The sequence below is a fragment of the Cibotium barometz genome, chromosome 11 (assembly GCF_041138505.1).
Source record: "Cibotium barometz isolate CiBa-2024 chromosome 11, ASM4113850v1, whole genome shotgun sequence".
Taxonomy (NCBI): Eukaryota; Viridiplantae; Streptophyta; class Polypodiopsida; order Cyatheales; family Cibotiaceae; genus Cibotium; species Cibotium barometz.
In genome coordinates this window covers 34,751,080-34,771,235 of record NC_141056.1, presented here as the reverse complement: position 1 = coordinate 34,771,235, position 20,156 = coordinate 34,751,080, and positions in this window count along the sequence as shown.

Here is a 20,156-nt window from a genome sequence, read left to right as displayed (position 1 = left end):
GCTTAAAACAATATGGTACATAGGTCATCTCGATGTGTAAGCAACTGATGCAATGCTTATGATGCAAAGGCTCAAACCATAGACTATGCCTCCTTGTTCAATGCTATGGTGCAACAAAGAGCCAGAGACCTCAAAACAATATGGTACATAGGCCACTGATGTGCAGGCCCCGATGCAAAGACTCACATTATATTACAGAGTGTCCTCATAAGGATCCTACACCAAGTACCCCCACCAGTGCTTTCGATACAAAGGCTCACATTGTACTATAGAGTGTCCTCACAAGGATCCTACACCAAGTACCCCCAGTGCTACAAGAACTCTAAATCCCATTCCTAACCCCAATGTCATCTCTTATGATGGCACATGCTACAAGTGCAAATTCGACTAGTCTTATAAGGATTGTCCCAAAAGAGATATATATTGCCCCAGTGGTAGCAACGACTTCAACGATCACAATCCCCTTAAATGCCAGCACAAGGATCCAAGCCAAGATAAGGGCAGTAATAGCCAAGGGAACAAGCTAAAGATCCTATGGTGCAAACCCCAAAAGCTAATATAGGTCCAAAAGAAGAAGACATCGAAGAGCATATGAAAGTGTTATTTATGATCAATATTCAAGGCCGACGACATCGTAACATTGAAAGTGGTTCAAATGAGAGCTTCAAAGATTCCTCCCTTGCAAAAACAATGGATGAAATCTCGCTCAAACCAACTCTTCCTAAAGGGAAGAATCCTATTGACTATGAAAACCTTCCCATTCTCATGATATTTTCTTTGAGGTGATTAATGATGAATTCATTTCGTCTTCCTCTTTAGAGGCACCAATGCACATTCCTTACATGATGGTAGGTCCTAGTCGACCTCCAAGTGAGTGAAAATATCACCCGCGATGCACATTCCTTACATGATGGTAGGTCCTGGTCAACCTCCAAGTGAGTGAAAATATCGCTTGTAAGACATAGCAAGTCTCACAACCTTCTTATCCTTAAAAGTTGGAGTCTTGATAAGTTATTCTTAACTTTGGAGAGACTTATCTGAATGGATAAATGGGATTTTAAGAGCTCATATAGTTGAACTTGAAGAGGATAAGGATGAGCCAAGCTCAATTGAGTGCTCTCCTTTATAGTACCTAAGACCAAAAGACATTCAAAAAGGTCCCATGAACAAGATGGGATACTATTTTAAAAGCAATGAAATGAATGCCATGTTATTTGTTGTTTATAAACAAAATATGGTCTCTCCAAAATCCTTGATGGTGTTAGCATAATCATGAAGAATATTGTTGGGAGGCCTGGGGAAGCCTCCTAGTCAAGTCTCCCACTCATAGACACTAGTCTCATGGTCAAGCTTATGATGGGAACAACATAGCAAAGCCAATGGAATATTAAGATCTTCAGACTTAGCTTCCACCACTCATTCGTGGTGATGGATTTGTTGGATAGTGAAGATGGGAACCTAGACTATATGACTTTGAGGATTGGATTCATGTCACTCTTCCACAGAAGCTTGGAACAAGGTTTGCAAGACTCGACGGGTCAAAAATAACCTCCATGTTCATGCTTAGTGGCGTCACATCCCTTTTAGGAGCCGGTAGTAGTGACTTTGAACTAGGGGTAGTAGCTAGTGACTCATCTAATGATGTCTAATGATATGTCTCCTCCTCCATGGAAGAAGCCACTTGTGCATTTTCCATAGTAGTGACTTTGAACCAAGGTAGATAGAGACTCATCAAGCAGTGTTATATGCCCATTATGTGTGCATATACTAGGAGGCTAACCCACATTAGGCTTGTGAGCATAGGAACAAGCTCTAGTGGAGCATGGGTTAGGACTAACCTTGAGGGTTAAGGTTAGGGTCAGGCATCCAAGGGTCACACATGGGAGATGGAGAGTCAAGAGTCACTTGAGGACCCTCCTATATAATAGGGGCATGGGGCACACTCAAGGGGGGCCAAGGCTATGAGGCTTGAAGGCTTAGGCTATGGTCTCTTTTGATGTTATCTCGAGGCTAGGTTATGTTATGTTATCTTGAGGCTAGGTTATGTATGTTCTCTTGTGTAGAGGATCATAACTACTCACCTACCATTTCACACTATAGCTACATGCTGATGGATTGGAGTTATACCTCTTGATGGTATGGGACATCAAGGTAAAGGTATGATGTACTTCATTAAAATTCATGTGTGCATCCCTTGGGCTCGGGGGTGGTCGGGTGGATGAGTTTATGCTTGATTTATGCATGTTTATGCATAAAAATTATCTAGAGAGATCTTAGGGTTTTAACAGTGGTATCAGAGCAATCTCTAGTTAATTATTGTTGATTTTTCTTTCTTATTGTAATTTTTGGTATTTTTTTGAAGTAAATTTTAGTATTTACTAATAAAAATGTTATTTTGTTGATTTGTGTTGATGATTTACACGTGGATCATTGATATGGCGATTGGAATGTGTGTTACTACTATTCAATGGACGAATCGACATTGCGGGGGAATTCTGTGAGATTAATGCTATTTTTTTCTATTTTTTATGGTTTAAAATAACCATTAATGGAAATTTTTACAAAAATACCACATATTTTATTGTGGATATTTTTGGTAGAATGGATTCCCTAAATTTCTAAAATTTTAAGAAATTTTTTTAAAAAATTTTGAGCTTTTTTATGGTTAAAATTATATTTTTTATATATTTTTGTGGGTTTTTCCGCGGGTATGCGATCAAATTTCTGCCGATTTTCTGCTGAAATGCAGTAGGGGATAGCATGTTGATGCATTGAATGCTCTCCCGTGTGCGTGGGACCCCCTTCGTCTCTCAATTCTGAATTTTTCTTCTATTTTTCTCTCACGTGTAGTATAAACACCTCTTAAAAAAGCACATTTTTTTATTAATGTTAATCATAATTAGTATTAAATTATTATTAAAAAGATTAATCAAATATTAATCTCTTTGTTAACAGAGAAGGAGGGAGTGGCAACTGTGCGGCGCTGGTGGGCGAAAATCGCCACCCCCCCAATTTGTTTTTTTTAAAGGTAAAAAAAACCTTAGTTTAAAGTTTTTTTTAAAAAAATTAGCTTCAAAATATATTTAAAAAAAGAGTATTTTTTCAAAAAAAAACTTCTCAATGCTTTTCAAAAAAGCTTGAAAAAAAAGAAAAAAAGAGATGTGATCTGAAATTTTTTTTCCACTGAATTTTTTTTTTCTGGAATCTCTTGGCTTTCCGCTTTCCTGAAACCTTTTGGCTTTCCAAATTCCGAAAAATCTTTTGACCTTTCGGATTCTGGAAACTTTTGACCTTTCACATTTCGATTAATTCTAAACGAGAAAAAGAATTATCATGATTTTTTTCTAATTTTTCCTAATTTTATAGGGCCTCAAAATACGATAATTTTGAGTTCCACCAAACCTATCTTATGGCATTCCAAACCTATATTTTTTCAAAAAAAAATAGCAAATAATTTTGCCAAAATACCATTGATATTTTAAAAATACTAATTTCTAGGGAAAAATATCAATGGTATTTTGGCATTAATCTAAACAAAAATATCTACATTCCGAAAACGTTTGACCTTTCGGATTCCGGAAACTTTTGACCTTCCTTTGTTGACATTTCTTTCTCTAGTCCCGTCCTTTAGGTGATTTATACAGTCAACCTGATGGTTTACGGATGGACACATGTGACTCATCGAGACGTTGATGACTCTCTATGTTGATATGGGTAACTCGGGACACTGATAATTCCATGTGCAGATGTGGGTACATCGGGCCGCCGATGGATACCTGGTTCCTGCTATTATAATGACATGTTTTCCTGCTATTATAATGACATGTTTTCCTACTTTATTATGAATGGTTTACAACGAGGAAATTACTTTGAGTATGAATTCCTATGATCATCCGCAGTCTGATGGGCAAACAAAGCATATGAATCAGATTGTATGAATCATATTGTAGAGGATATGCTTCGTGTATATGTCTCTGGAAAAGCATCAAATTGAAAAAAAATATCTTTCAATGATGGAATTTGCCTATAACAATTTAAACATACGACAATTGGTTTTAGTCCGTTCATGCTTATGTATGGGTATCAACCCAAGGCACCTATTGATGTCGGTTTTAAGGACATCGAGCTTGATGCATCGAGGGGTTTCTTGCGTGATACGTAGGAAATGCTGACCGAAGCTCGAGATTCTATCAGAAGTGCTCAAGATAGGGCACGGTTCTATGCTGATAGAGGACGCTCAATTTGGTCTTTTGAACTAGGAGCGTTGGTTTATTTAAAGGTTCCTAAAGATTTTCAGACTTTGTCAAAAGAAAAATGCTCGAATTTATCTCCTAGATATTGTGGTCCATTTCGATTTATATCGGATTGGCACGGTTACGTATGAACTTAAACTACCTCCACATGTTAGAATTCATCCAGTCTTTCATATATCAATAGATTGAAAGGGAAACTAGGAGGTGAGGATAGCATAATTACTCCTCAAGAACTCGTTGAAGTCGAAGAATTATCCTATGTTCCACATGAACCTGATAAGGTACTTGAATTCAGGGAAAGGAAACTTTGTAGTTGACTAATCCCTAAGGTTAAAATTAGGTAGAAAGATAGGGAAATAGAGGATTCGACTTGGGAGTCGGTTAATATTGTTCAGTGCAGTTCTCCTTCTTTTCATTGCAAGAGTGCAATATTTTGAGAGAGAGGAAGTATGTTATATGCACATTATGTGTGCATATACTAGGAGGCTAACCCACATTAGGCTTGGGAGCATGGGAGCATGGGAACAAGCTCTAGTGGAGCATGGGTTAGGATTAACCTTAAGGGTTAAGGTTAGGGTCAGGAATCCAAGGGTCACACATGGGAGATGGAGAGTTAAGAGTCAATTGAGGGCCTTCCTATATAATAGGGGCATGGGGCACACTCAAGGGGGGCCAAGGCTATTTATGAGGCTTGGAGGCTTAGGCTATGGTCTCTTGATGTTATCTTGAGGCTAGGTGGATCATAACTACTCACCTACCATTTCACACTATAGCTACATGCTGATGGATTGGAGTTATACCTCTTGATGGTATGGGACATCAAGGTAAAGGTATGATGTACTTCATTAAAATTCATGTGTGCATCCCTTGGGCTCGGGGGTGGTCGGCTGGATGAGTTTATGCCCGATTTATGCTGCATGTTTATGCCTGATTTATGCATGTTTATGCATAACAATTATCTAGAGAGATCTTAGGATTTTAACAAGAAATGAGACTCCTCCATAGAATAATCCACTTCCACATTGCCCATAACAATTATCTAGAGAGATCTTAGGGTTTTAACAAGAAATGAGACTCCTCCTCCATAGAATAATCCACTTCCACATTGCCCATAGTAGCGACTTTAAACCAAGGTAGATAGAGACTCATCAAAGTGATGAGACTCCTCCATAAAGAAGAAGCCACTTTTGCAATATGTTCTCCCCCATGGAGGTGGACCTTCAAGAGGAAGATCTGAGGCAACAAGTGTACTTTCTACAACATTGGTAGAGTGGTACTATGCATGGTGAGTGATATGGTGCGTGAAGTAGAACTTAGCGGAGAGCACTATGAGAAAACGACGGAGGTCATGCTTGAATTCTACGTCCTACAGAATAACATGCCAGTACCTGTGTTTCAAACCATAGTACAGTGGAAGGATAAGGACATTAACTTAAACCTGAGAAGAGGACCGCTACAATGTTTTGGTTGTGGAGAGCCGCATCGAGTTACCGAGTGCCCAAACAAGAATATGGTTCATACGCACCAACCCCAACAAGTGACTACTATGCCTAATGACATGCCAGTACTCACTTGTACTAAATGTGGGATTGATCATTTGATCAAGGATTATTCATACCGCGCAAGTGGTTCGACTTCTACTGCCAACTAGGACACCATCCAAACCATTAGTGCGCAGCCTGGAAATATCCCATCACTCAATGTCCTGAGTGACAAGAGCTCAGCTCAATTAGGAGACAAGGGAAAGAACTGAGCAGATGCGACTATTTCCAGAACAGGCCATAGGAGAAGGGTGAAAAAATTGGGTGAGGGTGACACAAGGGTCACAATCCAAGATGGATGTGAAGAAGATACAATTGACATTGGATCCACCCAATTGAGAAAAGAGGGGGATCAAAGGATCAATCACAAGGGGCCGGACCTAGAAGAGCAAAGGGAGCAACCAACAACTCCTAAAGGAGTCGGTGAATACCCCAATGCCGACGAGGAAATAAGAAATCTCGAAGACGCCAGGGCCTTAGTCGAGGGCCTTAGTCGAAGAATGATGCCAACGGCTTCATGAAGCCAACAAGCTAAGGGCTAACCAGGTTAGGGATACAATTTATCCACGAAATGAGCCAACCAGGGAAAGGGAATTGGACGTACCTACTCCAATTCTAGAAGAAATAGAAGAGGGATCCCAAGCAAACACAATGTCCAGAATGTTTGAGGAAAATGCGTTAGGGGAGTCCATCCATTCCTTCCCTATGAATGAATGCGAGTCAACACCTGGGGAGAACCCTTAATCTCCAAAGAACCCAAAGACATAGGAAGTCTCGTGGCTGTATTGTCCACCCTTGTACAATTGCCATTAGGACAACTGTTACGCAATTCACCAACCCTATGGACAGACATAAAAGAATGGGTAGAAGGCGGACTAAAGCCACCTTGGGGAGAACTCTCAATCTCCAAAGAACCCAAAGACAGAGGAAGTCTCGTGGCTGTACTGTCCACCCCTGTACAATTGCCATTAGGGCAACTGTTACGTAATTCACCAACCCTATGGACAGACATAAAAGAATGGGTAGAAGGTGGATGGAGAGACGGAAAACTCTCTCTCTTGTAGTAAGAGGAGTACGATCCACACTAAGCTCACTCCAATGGGATTTGCATCCCTTTCGGAGCTAGGGATTCGACCCGTACCGGTGCACAAGAGCTTATCCACAAATGGAGAGAATGCTCATGGCTACCATCACTTGACACTAGACTAAGCATACACACAAGCTCAACTTGTCCTCATTCCTACACACCCATTCATTCACAAATACAAGCAAGAGGAATACAATCACTATGCACTCAAGCAAAGAGAAAGACCTCACTCCACTCCTATCTTCCTACAAGCATGCACACATTCAAGCATCAAGCTTCCATGAAAGCTTCAAATCAATCCATGTACTCAAAAATGAAATACTAAAAGCATGCATAAGAGTAAAATGATTAGAGAAGAGGATGAGAAAGACTCATGACATTGCTAATGATTCAATGAAGAGATTAACCTCATACAATGATGTAGATGGGGTGAGAGAAGAGTCTTCACCTCTATGGAGAAGAGGGAGAGTAGGTCTCTCAAAGGAGCTCTTGCATGAACTAAGCCCAAAGTGTGTCTAAGCTCTCAAATGAGCCACCTTTTATACAAAAATTCTAGGACTCCCATAAGTCCCCATGTGGGATTATTATCAAACCCTCTCCCACATTCATCTACAAAGTGGAACTCTTTTCAAGAGCCCTAAGTATCGTTTTTGTTGCATCCTGGTATTGATCTTCATTTGCAAGCAACACTCCCCCCTTCCTATTTTGCGCACGTCCTCGAGCGCGGTAGTAGCAAGAGCTGCAACAAAAAAAAAACAATTGATACAATTAAAGTCCTTTATTGATAAAAAGAAAAGAAAAGCAAAATCAGCAATAATAATTACACACGTGAGCATACAAGTGCAAGGCTGATTATAGTTTTAATGAGTACTAAAAGAGGTGAGTAAAAACTAGTCAAAGTGAGACTTAGGTAGTAGATAATGCTATGCAAAGGCAAGTGTCTTTGTACACCTCCGGTTATGACCGCAGTCTCAATGTCCTATCAGTATGGAAGTTACTCCTAAGTGGCAACCCTACTCCTAAGTATGAGCAAAGGTGATTGGAGCTCTCTCTTGTTGTTTTTTTTTTTTTTTTTGATATGTGTGTAGAAGGTGATAAAGATTAAGGTTCTATCCCCATGAGACCCGAGCAATGGCCAAGAGACCTCCGCCAAGAGAATCTAAAGACCGCTAAGTATCTCAAGGGCGACAGACCCTTTTTCTTTCTTTTATGACCTAAGGAGTACCCCTTGAAGATGAGGGCATCGGTCTTGAGGGCCCATAGTGTACCCCCGAGTCCTACCAACATCTATCAAGGCGATAGATTCCTCAAAGGTCCTCTATTGAAGCTTCTAGACATCAGTGTTCACCCCATGGAAACCAAGGCATCGGCCCCAAGGTGCTGAGACATCCCCAGGTCCTACCAAGCACTTCGCATGGCGGTAGACACTTCATGTCGCAATTCACCTTGTATATATATTTTTGTAGGGTATATTTTCATAAATTTTTATTACTCGTAGCACCTAGCTCATATCTAAGAGATAACTACCACTAGGGATAACTAATATACCTTGAAGACATAAGTACTTGGCATACTCCCTTGGTATATATCCTACACTGTCTTTGGATAGACATATCTTTTACTAAGTCTTCTAAGACTCTAGAATGCACTCACCATATTTTAACTACAAATCAAAAACTCAAACCAGCCAATATTGTGTACATGCAAACCATATATTCGAAAGATAAGAGCACTTAAAGAAATAAAGATTAAGATTTGCATACACCTGTTGTAATGCCCTGTTGATGTTGTTCGTTTGCCTTGATTAATTGCTGATTTTGTGCAGATTGCTCCTCCTTGATCTTTGTAAGCGTAGCATATCTCCCCCCTTCCTAATTTGTGTGCACGATAGGTGGACTGTAGGGGCGTATCTGATGCTCTTCTTAAGCTGAGATCTCTGCACAAAGTTTTATTAACAAACAAAAAAAACAAAAGAATAAAATTGGTTAGTGGTGCCAATCACCAAATATAGCCGAGGGGAAAAAACCCAATGGGAGAAAAGTGCCCTGGCTTGTCGATCTTATTGTGGAGTCGTTGAACTTACTCTTGCGCTGGTGGTGGAGATTATCTCAAAAAGAACACATCTCCTAAAGGCATAAGGAACTACATTATTCAAACATTGTTTTACCAAAGAGCTTTAATTGTAGTGTTAACGCCTTATCTTTAGCTTTTGGTATATCTTTTTTAAGAGGTGTAGACTTTAGCAATTGTCTTGGAATTTGAGCAAGATAAGAAGATTTAGGCATTGAAGCACCAGACTCTATGCTCAAATGAGACTCCTTTGGACTTGTCTTAGGTACACCAGTTGATGGTTGAATTGTGAAACAAGGAGAAATAGGGACAACAGGTGTTTCAATACTTGTTTTAGGAAGATCAACACAAGTAGATTTGTAGGTGCTATCACAGCCCCCTTTCCTTTCTTGAAGAATTTGTGTTGATGTCTTTTGCACCCACTGATATGGAAAATCAAGGGTGGCTTTTTGAATCTTTTTGAAACACTCATTTACCCCTAGCAAAGCATGGCATTTTGGAAGCCAAATTGCTGTTGCACCCTCATAATAGCCTTGTGCTTTGAGAACCTGTTTTGGGACCCATCGAGTAACAATCCGAGGTTTGGGCTTGGAAATGATGTGCTTCTTAAGAGGCTTAGCAACTGGACTAGATGGTACAAGTTTGTACGCATCTTTTGGTAGCCACATTGATAATTCCTTCTTACCTGGCCTTCTTTGAGCAGCAACTAGAGTAGTTGGAACATGCCAGCCGTGGCCCTCACTTGAGTACTCATCAATTATCCACAACATTTGTTTTGGAGCTTCACGAGCAGATTTTGATTGTGGGTCGGGTAAGGTAGAAACATTACCCCTTTGACACGATAAAGCTTGTGGAGTAGCCGAGACTTCCTTAACATGCCATGCTGTTGTGGATGCATTCCTATAGTACAAATCATCTAGAAGGGCACGTGGTTGTACCATTCGTATAGGAACAATATCATATCCATCTGAGTCACAGAATTGAATTGGCTTCGGTAAAGCACATGTTGATAATGTTGCAAGGACATGACTCCATTCTAATGGATCAATTAAATGCTCAGGGAAGGGTTGTGGAATGTATGCCTCGTCTGATACACTTCGATTACCCTTAAGTCTCTCAGTGTTGAAATCCCTACATGAGGCTCCACACATCCATAGATCTTCTCGCCCATCTGACAATGTAATTCTTGAGCCTTCAGATGAAGCAGAATCAAACTCATCTATTGGAGACCTTGTTACATCACGATATGAGTGATTTCTTAGGTTGACCCTTGTGATGACAGAATCATGTCGGAGGTACAAGTAGTTGTATCCCCAATCTTGAATCATTTGAAATTGTCGCATGAATGGTCTACCCAATATCACTTCATAGTTTGGATGTTTTCCAAAATCCACTACTGCAAAGGTGTGCTCATATTCAATCCCACATGTGGTGACCAATACGTTCTCAAGCAGCCCAAGGGGATGTTCTAAGCTTCCATCTGCTAGCTGCAAGCGCATCCTGGTACTCCTAATAGCTGGTTTGCCCCATTTTTCCCAAATAGACCTTGTTACAATGCCCACTCCTGCTCCACTATCAAGTATTGCAGTTGAAGATACTTTTCGCACTTCCAATGGGAGGGTAGCATTTCCCTGATCGTCTTCACAAAATTTTCCTACTTTGTTGATAGGAACTGGCATTACATGCTTTGTTTCAGAGTGTATAGTACACTCATGGGGACCCTTTTGTAGCAATACCTGCTCTGACAAACATGTGGCAATATCATTCCACAACTCAGGTTTAAGCTTTATCAATTCAAGCAAAGGTAAGTTACAAGCCACTGGTGCTGACAAAATAGCCTGCACCATACTCATATCTTTCTCCTTAGTCAACCTTTTATGCATGGAGGGTATCCTCAAGGTTTGAGAACAGTTCTCATATTCTCCCAGATAGGATGGTAAGGTTTTCATTGTATGCTTACTTCTAGGAGAAACCATTGTTTGACCTTCCTCCTGAATGCTTGGGTGTCCAAAGTTGTTTTCCTTGTCTCTGGTAAAATCCACCTCAGAGAATGGAGGCGAACTAATAGAAGACATGTTCGCATTAATTTTCTCAGTTACTGCGGCCCACATGTCATTTGCCATGTCCTCATTAGCATCAATAATTTCATCATTGCATGGGAAGACAAGGCTGGGTGATGGCAGAATGTCATCTTTTAATGGAGTGTCAATTGGTGCAGACCTTTCGCTCTGAGCTTGGGAAATGAGCTCACTTTTCATTTCTCTACTTGATGACACTTCCGGTATAGTTTCTAACGTTGGCTTAAGAGAAGTTGGGCCCCGAGGAATAGGTGGTGGTGGTCCCTCAAGTATCGACTGAGCTTCCCTAATGAGTTACTGATGTACAGCTAGATTGATCTTCTCCTCACGAGGGTTTGGGTATTCTTGAAGCTTCTTGGGTAGCTCTGATAAGGCTGCAATGCGACTTCTATGAGCATCAATGATGGCCTCTAGAGTCTCATTCACTTTATCCACAAAAACAGAACCCCCAGAACTATCCTCAGTCGTACTAGCCTCATCTTGTTTAACACTAGGCTCAGGTTGAGGTTGATGTTCCTCACGCACTTCCTGGGATGTAAAAGTTTTATCCCTTATGTCTTGTTTAGAGGATTCCTGAGAACTAGAAGTGGATGCACTTTTAGTTTGTTTGTTTCGGTTCTTCTTTCTCCTAGTGGTCTTTTTTCTACTGGACTGTAGGGTCTTATCCACTAGATGTGTCTTTGCATCCCTAGTTCGAGGTGTCTCATCAGTTTGTATTTCAGCGTTTCGTGTCTGTGATCGAGTCATGACTCTAAGTGGCACGACATCCTCGTTCTCAGATGAAGGTGGTGATGGAATTGCCCCTACAAGGTTAAGTGAAACCTTTGGTTGAGAGTTGCCCTCCTCATGTGGTTTCAACAGACAATCCTTCGGGAAGTGTTCGACACAACACCCCAGACAATATCTTTCTATTGGTGGAAACTGTTGTGCTGTTGTATTGGATCTAGATGCTTGCCTTGAGCGATGTGGACAATCACGAGCCCAATGGGGTTCTCCACACTCATAACAGGGGCCCATTGGTTTGGCCTCTACTTTCCTTGGCTGCCATTGACCTGAGGGGCCTGGAGTCCTAGGTTGGTAGCCGCCTAGCAACATTAAAGAGTTTTGTTCCCCTGGTTGAATCTCCACCAGTGCTTGGTTTGGGTATGTGGGACTTTCAAAGATATTATCCTTGGACGAATATGATACATATTCTTCCTCCACATATCCTGGGTTTACCAATTCTCTACACACATTTGAATTGTCATAGTCCACAATCCTTACAGGAGCAGTCCCTGGAGCAGGAGGTTGAGCACCAAGAACAGGTCGTGCTTGTTCTTGTGTCATCGGTGGCTTACGTTCAAAATTTGTATATTGTTGATACATTTGTGGAGCCACTCCACCCCTCGGTTGCTCACGTTCCTGTCTCATTCTCGCAATGCGAGTACAATCCTGGGTGGTATGAGTAAAGTTCCAAGCACAGGCTTGGCACCACTTCTTTGTGGGTTGGTTTGTGACTAGAGGAGAAAAGGTATTACAGTCCTCTGTTTTATGGTCACCGCCACATGCTCCACAAAGATGAGGACCTGTAGGAAGTACACTCCTCATCCTCTGCTGCTGTTGTTGTGGCTGCATGGGTGGACGATAGGTTTGTCCTAATCTCCTTAGCACTAGGTTGGCTATTTGGTCTGGATTTACTAGTGCGCTAGACCCTGAACTTTGATCTTCACCCCATTGATTTCTAGGTTTCACCTCCGGGCCAGAACCATCTTGGAACTTGAAGTTATCGGTGAAATCCATAGCATCATGGCAACACTCATTGAAACTTGTATGCTTCTTCGCATAGAGATGTGTATGCAGTGTTGAATTTTTGAGGCCTTTTAAGAAGAGAGAAATTAATCGACTTTGGGCGGGTTTCTCATCTTCTGGGCAACGATTAATGTACTGCTTCATTCTATTTACACAGTCTCTAACACTCTCATTCTCACCTTGTTTGAAAGAGTAGATGTGTGCTACCGTGTCATGTTGAATTCCCATCAAGGAAAAAGCAGCAATGAATCTCTCTTCCAAAACTCTTAAAGAAGTTTTGTCTGAAGCCTCTAATGCCTGAAACCAAGCCAGGGCTTTTCCTTCAAGAGTGAGTCCAAACCCTTCTATTTGAGTATGCTTGTCAGCAACTTGCTCAGCTCGAACTGCTTGCCTAAAAGCTGCTACATGGTCGTATGGATCTCCCGACCCTTCATATTTCTTTACCAGTTTCTGAAGAGTTGATGGCCTTACTTGTCGTGAATACTCATCATAGGGCCTACGGCCTCTTACCCTTAGTGGGAATTGTTCCTCCCTTTGGAGAGATGGTCCACATGTTTCCAAAATTGGTGTGGGTACCCTATTACCAGCTTCACCAAACCCCTCTAAAGATCTTGGCACTCTCATTTCAGGAGGTGCACTTTTATTAGGCCGAGTTGGCTCCCTTCTCATCCGATTGTCATAGTGGGAAAGATGTTGTTGTGGTGGTGTGACCTGTGGTCGCACATTTGTTGTAGGACAATATCGTGGTGCTAGAGTTGGGCTACTAGCAGTGGTCCACTTAGATGTTGAAGGTCCCTCTCTAGTGAACTCTCGTAGGGGAGGAGCAACAGTTTCTCCAAGAAAGGCTGTCTCTCCTGGTTTGGCTGTATGTGTTGAGAACACTTCCATGAATAATGGTTGTCCTTTCCACGTGAGTTCCCTAATCTCTTTCCAATCTAACGTTCGATATTCATTGGCCCATTTATCAACTATTCTGTTCATGTGTCCTGCACACTTCTCAACTACCACTACATAAGCTAGAGGAAGCTCCAGCTCTGGCGATTTAGTTGTGGCATAATATCCCTCTAACGAATCTTTATAGACCTCTTGAAGTGGGTCATCCTGTAAGACCTTCGTCACAGGAATTTGTCGTACAAACTCCCATTGGCTTTCAGCCCCCTGATCCATTTTACACTTGCCTTTCCTATCCTTGTCCAAATTTAGATCTACAAGAAGTAAATCATCTCTGGTGGATGGCTTTGAGGATTGGGCATTGGATGGTCCAGGCATGTCCGGCTCGATGAGCCAGTCATCTCTAGACTCCCTCGCTCTGGAAAGTTTTGATATGTCTAAAAACTCTGTTTTAGAGAGCTCCCCTAATTTGTCTACCTTTTCCGGATGGTAGGTGACTTCATAGCGAACACCATCTCCACCCATATACATGTTACCCTGGTCATTGACTAGAGGTGCTCTATCAAGTTCTGAGAATATGTCGGCGATCTTAACAAGATAGCGTTGTTGTGGGTCCCTAAAGATCTCAGCTCCTTGAGCATTTGTGTAGACATATTGGAGTCGCACATTGAATGTTAACCCCATGGTATCGGCTTCAAATGGATTAAAGGATCGTGTGGGTGTCCTATTTTGGGCTACGGGATAACTAGTTGATGGCCCTAAATTGTCCATGGACAATGAACTATTTGTTCTAGAGGAAAGGGTATCGGATTGGGATTCAGATAGGGTTTCAGCAATATCTGCCAAATTGCCTACCGATTGGGTCCCACTTTCTTGCGTAGGTACTCTAGAAGGTGCCCTAGACCCTATGGCAGAATCTATCAGACGTCCTGACCGTAAGTGCATAAGGTCAAATTTTTTTGGTTTTGTTATGTGTTTTTGTTTTGTTTTGGTTTTTGGTTTTTTTGTGTTTTGTTTTTTTTGATAAAAATATATATATATATGTATATATATATATATTTCTCCCTACCTAACCACTAAAGGCAACTAAAAGGAGTATGTGGACGTAACTATCTATCCTATTTTTTTTATTGTTTTTTTTTAATGATTTTATGATTTTATGATTTTGATTTATATTTTTTTTTTAAATTTACACAAAATTATGAATCACACTAAAAAAAAAAACTAATTATGCACAGAGTTACAAAAATTAGAAAAAATGCAGGTTACACTAATTATGCAAAAAAATTTTAAAAAAATGAAGAACTACAAAATATGCAAAAAAATAATAGACTCCTAAAAAAAATCAAAAATTTTCTTTTGTTTTCTTTCCTCCTTTTGTTTTTTTTTTTTTTTGGTTTGTTTGTTTGTTTGTTTTTTTGTTTGTTTTTTTTTGTTTGTTTGTTTGTTTGTTTTTTTTTTTAATAAAATGAATAAATTTCGTGCCAGATAAAAAATATGACTATACTAATTATGCATCATTTACAAAAATTTTATAAAAAATAAAAAATGAAAAATGCAAGCTACTTAAATTATGCAAAATTTTAAATGATAAACAATGATTTCAAAAAATAAAAATTGTTTTTTCTTCTTTTTTTCTTTTTGCTTTTTTTCTTTTTTTTTGTTTTGTTGTTTTTGTTTTTTTTTTATTAATATATTACAAAAATTTAAAACAATGCAAATTACACTAAATATGCTAAAAATTACAGAAATGAAAAAATAAAATTATGCACACACTATGGACTCTTAAGAAACAAATAAATTTTTTTTTCTTTTTTAAATTTTTTTATTTTTTAAATTTTTTAAATTTTTTTTCCTCTCTATTTTTTTAAGTATTTAGTTGTTCTCTTTTTTTTTTTTTTTGGTTTTTTGATTGTTTTTCTTTTTCTTTATGTTTTTTTTTAAAAAAAATAAAAATAAATGAAAAATAAAAATAAATAAAAAATAAAAAATAAAAAATTTGAAAATTTCACTTACCTTATCTTCTTCTCTCGCTCGCACGCCGCTCGCCGCACCGCTCCCGGATTCGACGCTGGCGCACGCGGTTGTCTTCAATGCTTCGTCTTCACCGCTCTGCAGCCACCGCCTACTGCACCTTTTTTCTCCCTTCTGCGCTTGCTTCACCTCCACCACGCGGCCGGCTCTTCGTCAACCTTCGCGTTTTGCTGCACCTTCTTCGCCTGCGGAGGAGCTGACGCGGTCTCACCTTCACCAGCTTTCGTTCCACAGCTTGCTGCTCTCAAGCCACCCTTCTGATCTTCCACCACTAGCAGCCGGCCAGTACTGCCTTCGCACCCGCCTCTGCTTTCTTCTGCAAGCCGGCCACCACCACAACGCCTTCACTGCCTGCAGCGTCTCCTTGCCGGTCACTCGCCCACAGCCGCCGACGGCCACCACCTCCACTGCAGACGACGGCCACCACCTCCACTGCAGACGACCTTCTGGTGCAAGCTGCGCCTCCTTGTGCAATGCTGCGTTTCAACGTCAAGTCAGGCTCGCCGGCCGCCTTCTCTTTGGCAGCCTCCTCTTCTCTACGTGGTCTCGCCAGCCGCCTCAGCTCCAGGCTCTCTGCAGTCGCCCGACCAGCAGCTGCCTCTGCCTTCGCAGCTACAACGTTTTCTGCCGGCGCCCACGCCTTCCTCTCCGCCTTACAAAGCCTTAGTATAACTATATATATATATATATATATATATATATATAGTTTTCTTTGCTCGCTTATGCCCACACTGGCGGCCGCCTGCACCACTTGTTGTAAAAGAAATGATTATATCAATATATATTTGTTTTTATTTTGAAAAAGCAGTCTGCTCTGCAGGTTTGATGCAGCCCTTGTCCTCTAATGTTTGATGCAGCCCACAAATATATATATATATATATATATATATAGATTTATAAGTTCTTTCTTAGTGCCACCCTTGGTTGCCCGTTTCTTTCAAGCAAATCGGTTTCTTTCAATCAAATCAGTTAGTCATGCTGCAATAGATAAATATTCCTCATTTTTTCCTCGAGCACGCTTGATGCGTTGGCTCCCCACACAATAACAACACAAAACAAAAGGAAGGTTGCCTCCAACACTTCCTATCTCTCTTCTTTCTTGCTTGGGAGTCAATGGGGCTTGCATAAGCTATGGGAGAGCTTAGCAACACACCTCTTTTTTTTTTATTTATTTCTACTAATTACATGTTAACGAAAAGCATGAAAGAATGAAATGACAAAAAACAATGAAGGTAAGCATAATGAACGGTACTTGAAAAAACATAAAAGCAATGAAACATAAAAAAACAATGCGGGAGAACCCTCAACCGCTCAATGGTTAACCTTATCCACTCACACCGGGATCACACACCCAAACTTAACCTAATCACTCAATGGTTTTGCAACCAAAAGAGGAAATAGTGGTGGTTTCCACACACTCTCAACCGGATTTGAGTCTTTCTCCCCGGCAGCGGCGCCAATGGAGAGACGGAAAACTCTCTCTCTTGTAGTAAGAGGAGTACGATCCACACTAAGCTCACTCCAATGGGATTTGCATCCCTTTCGGAGCTAGGGATTCGACCCGTACCGGTGCACAAGAGCTTATCCACAAATGGAGAGAATGCTCATGGCTACCATCACTTGACACTAGACTAAGCATACACACAAGCTCAACTTGTCCTCATTCCTACACACCCATTCATTCACAAATACAAGCAAGAGGAATACAATCACTATGCACTCAAGCAAAGAGAAAGACCTCACTCCACTCCTATCTTCCTACAAGCATGCACACATTCAAGCATCAAGCTTCCATGAAAGCTTCAAATCAATCCATGTACTCAAAAATGAAATACTAAAAGCATGCATAAGAGTAAAATGATTAGAGAAGAGGATGAGAAAGACTCATGACATTGCTAATGATTCAATGAAGAGATTAACCTCATACAATGATGTAGATGGGGTGAGAGAAGAGTCTTCACCTCTATGGAGAAGAGGGAGAGTAGGTCTCTCAAAGGAGCTCTTGCATGAACTAAGCCCAAAGTGTGTCTAAGCTCTCAAATGAGCCACCTTTTATACAAAAATTCTAGGACTCCCATAAGTCCCCATGTGGGATTATTATCAAACCCTCTCCCACATTCATCTACAAAGTGGAACTCTTTTCAAGAGCCCTAAGTATCGTTTTTGTTGCATCCTGGTATTGATCTTCATTTGCAAGCAACAGCGGACAAAAGCCAGCCGATACTATAGATGAGGCTTTGCCACCTCTGGCAAAAAGAGCCTTGAGATACACAAGGAAAACCCGAGTCGTTAAGATACCAGTTAATCTGTATAAAGGATCAACCCGCTGTGTGGGTGGCATGCCCATATAGACCTGGCTGTACTCCAAAATTGTCAGGTACTCCTTCTGCCAGTCTGGTTGTATGCCAAAATCTTCCAATTTGGGTTGCCCTTCATCGGTGACAATGGTGGCATAGCCGCCTCTTGTGTGTACAAGGTGTGCCTTCCTCCACCTACTACAGAAGAGCAGTAGCTGATCATGAAGGTAACGATCCTTATTTCCAACAGGGCAGCTAATTGGGGGTTTGCCAACTTTGTGTGCTTTGCCACATTTTCCCATAATGTGCCCTCTCCAGCCGCCAAAGGAATTAATTCTTCTAAATCAGGGCGTGGAGCTCGTAGAGGGTAGGGCACATTGTGCTATTTTGTTGGGGTGATCTCAGAGTAGGCTTCTGGCATGATTCGTCGAGTTGGCTCAAATGGAATGATCTGCATGAGGACCTTGAACATCAATTTTGGCTTTAAAAGAGGGTTGCCAGCGCGAGAATGAAACCCTCGTACTCTGCACCTGACAAAGATTCCAAATGGTGTCATCAGTGAAGGCTTCAATATTATCCTGTGGAATAGGATTACGTACCTCTTGAGAGTGCCGTTGTGGAGACAGGTGAGGTGCTAGTATCTCCTCGAGGGCGAGAGGGTTAGTGGGAAAATCTATCTGTGGAGGAATGAAGGTTGAGAAAATGCAGTCAGCTTGAGATGTGTTAGTAGGTGGCATGTTAGGATAGGGGTTAAGTAGCTTACTAGCAACATTAGAATAGACAGGGTAAGTTGATTTTGAAGATGAGGAAGAGGATTCTTCTTGACCATGACCTGTGCTGCTAGGTGGTGGGTGGCTAGGCTTGTGAGACTTTATAAATTCTTGTAAGTCAAGGATCTCATTGAAATTGATAGTGGGGTATTCAATGTGGGTAGCATCAAAATTATACTGTACATTTGTTAACATGGCTTCTAAGTGCTTGTAGATATTAGAGTATAGCTTTAGAATGCCAAAAGGATGATATAAAGTTGACTCACATAAGTTTAGATGTTGTGAGTATTATATACTTCAAGCCACCCATGACTTATAATCCACTGGTAACTATGTGCTACTACTTCATAGTTGGCCACCACCAGTGTCGTCTCAGGAATGTCATCTAGGACAAACAGGTCTAATTTTTCAACACTGTTATCCAGAATTTTAGAATTTTGGAGGACCCGACACCAACTACAAAGGTTTAGCACTATAGGATGTAAAGGGTAGAAGAAGATGTCTTGTGGATTAGTTAATACTAATTCTCCCCGTAAAACTCCCATTATTATAGTAGGGTCAGCATCTCTTTCAGTATTTTGTTTAATTAGGGTTAGTTAACCTAGGCCTATATCTTCAGATAGATTTATATCATACTAAAGTAAAGAGAGTGTTAGTGTAGACAAAAACAAGGTGAGAGTTTGAGGAGGGGCCCGAGGAGAACTGGCAAACTGACCCAACTCTGAGGCACACTCAAGGAGGAGGCGAAGGTCATCGTTAGGCTCCGGCCGTTGGATTGCCAGCCGACACTCTAACTCTTAAGCGAGAGTTAATGTTGCTGTGAGGAGGTTTGAAATTACAATCTCCCAAACCATCCTTGCAGCATCTAACTTCTCAAATCTTCTAGTTGCATCCTCTTGGGCATGCCTGGCCGTTGCTTCTTTCTTGAGCTTCGGTGATTTGTTGGAGCCTTTGGGCAGGCAGCCTCCTCTGAAGAAATGTCGTGTAGTTGTTGTGTAAGATGTGTCATTGCTTCTTGGTGGGCCAACTCTTTCCTTTGTACTTCGATTTGGCTTGCACTTATTGTGTCGTTAAGTGTTTTAATCTTTTCTGCATGGGCCTTGTTTGTTTGTTTGTTTGTTTGTTTGTTCCCTCTCTTAATGCTGTAAGTGAGTTGCCCTCTCCTCTGCTACCTTCAGCTATGAGGTTAGCTATTGGATTTGACTTTATAATTCTTCTTCTTTGGCCCTGGCATTGGTTTGGAGCTCCTGTACTTGTTGGACATGAAGTGTAGTGAGCTCATTGGTGTGGGTGACCTCTTTCTGAAGCTGCTCCTTAGCTTGTTCTAATTTTGCCTTGAAGTCCATA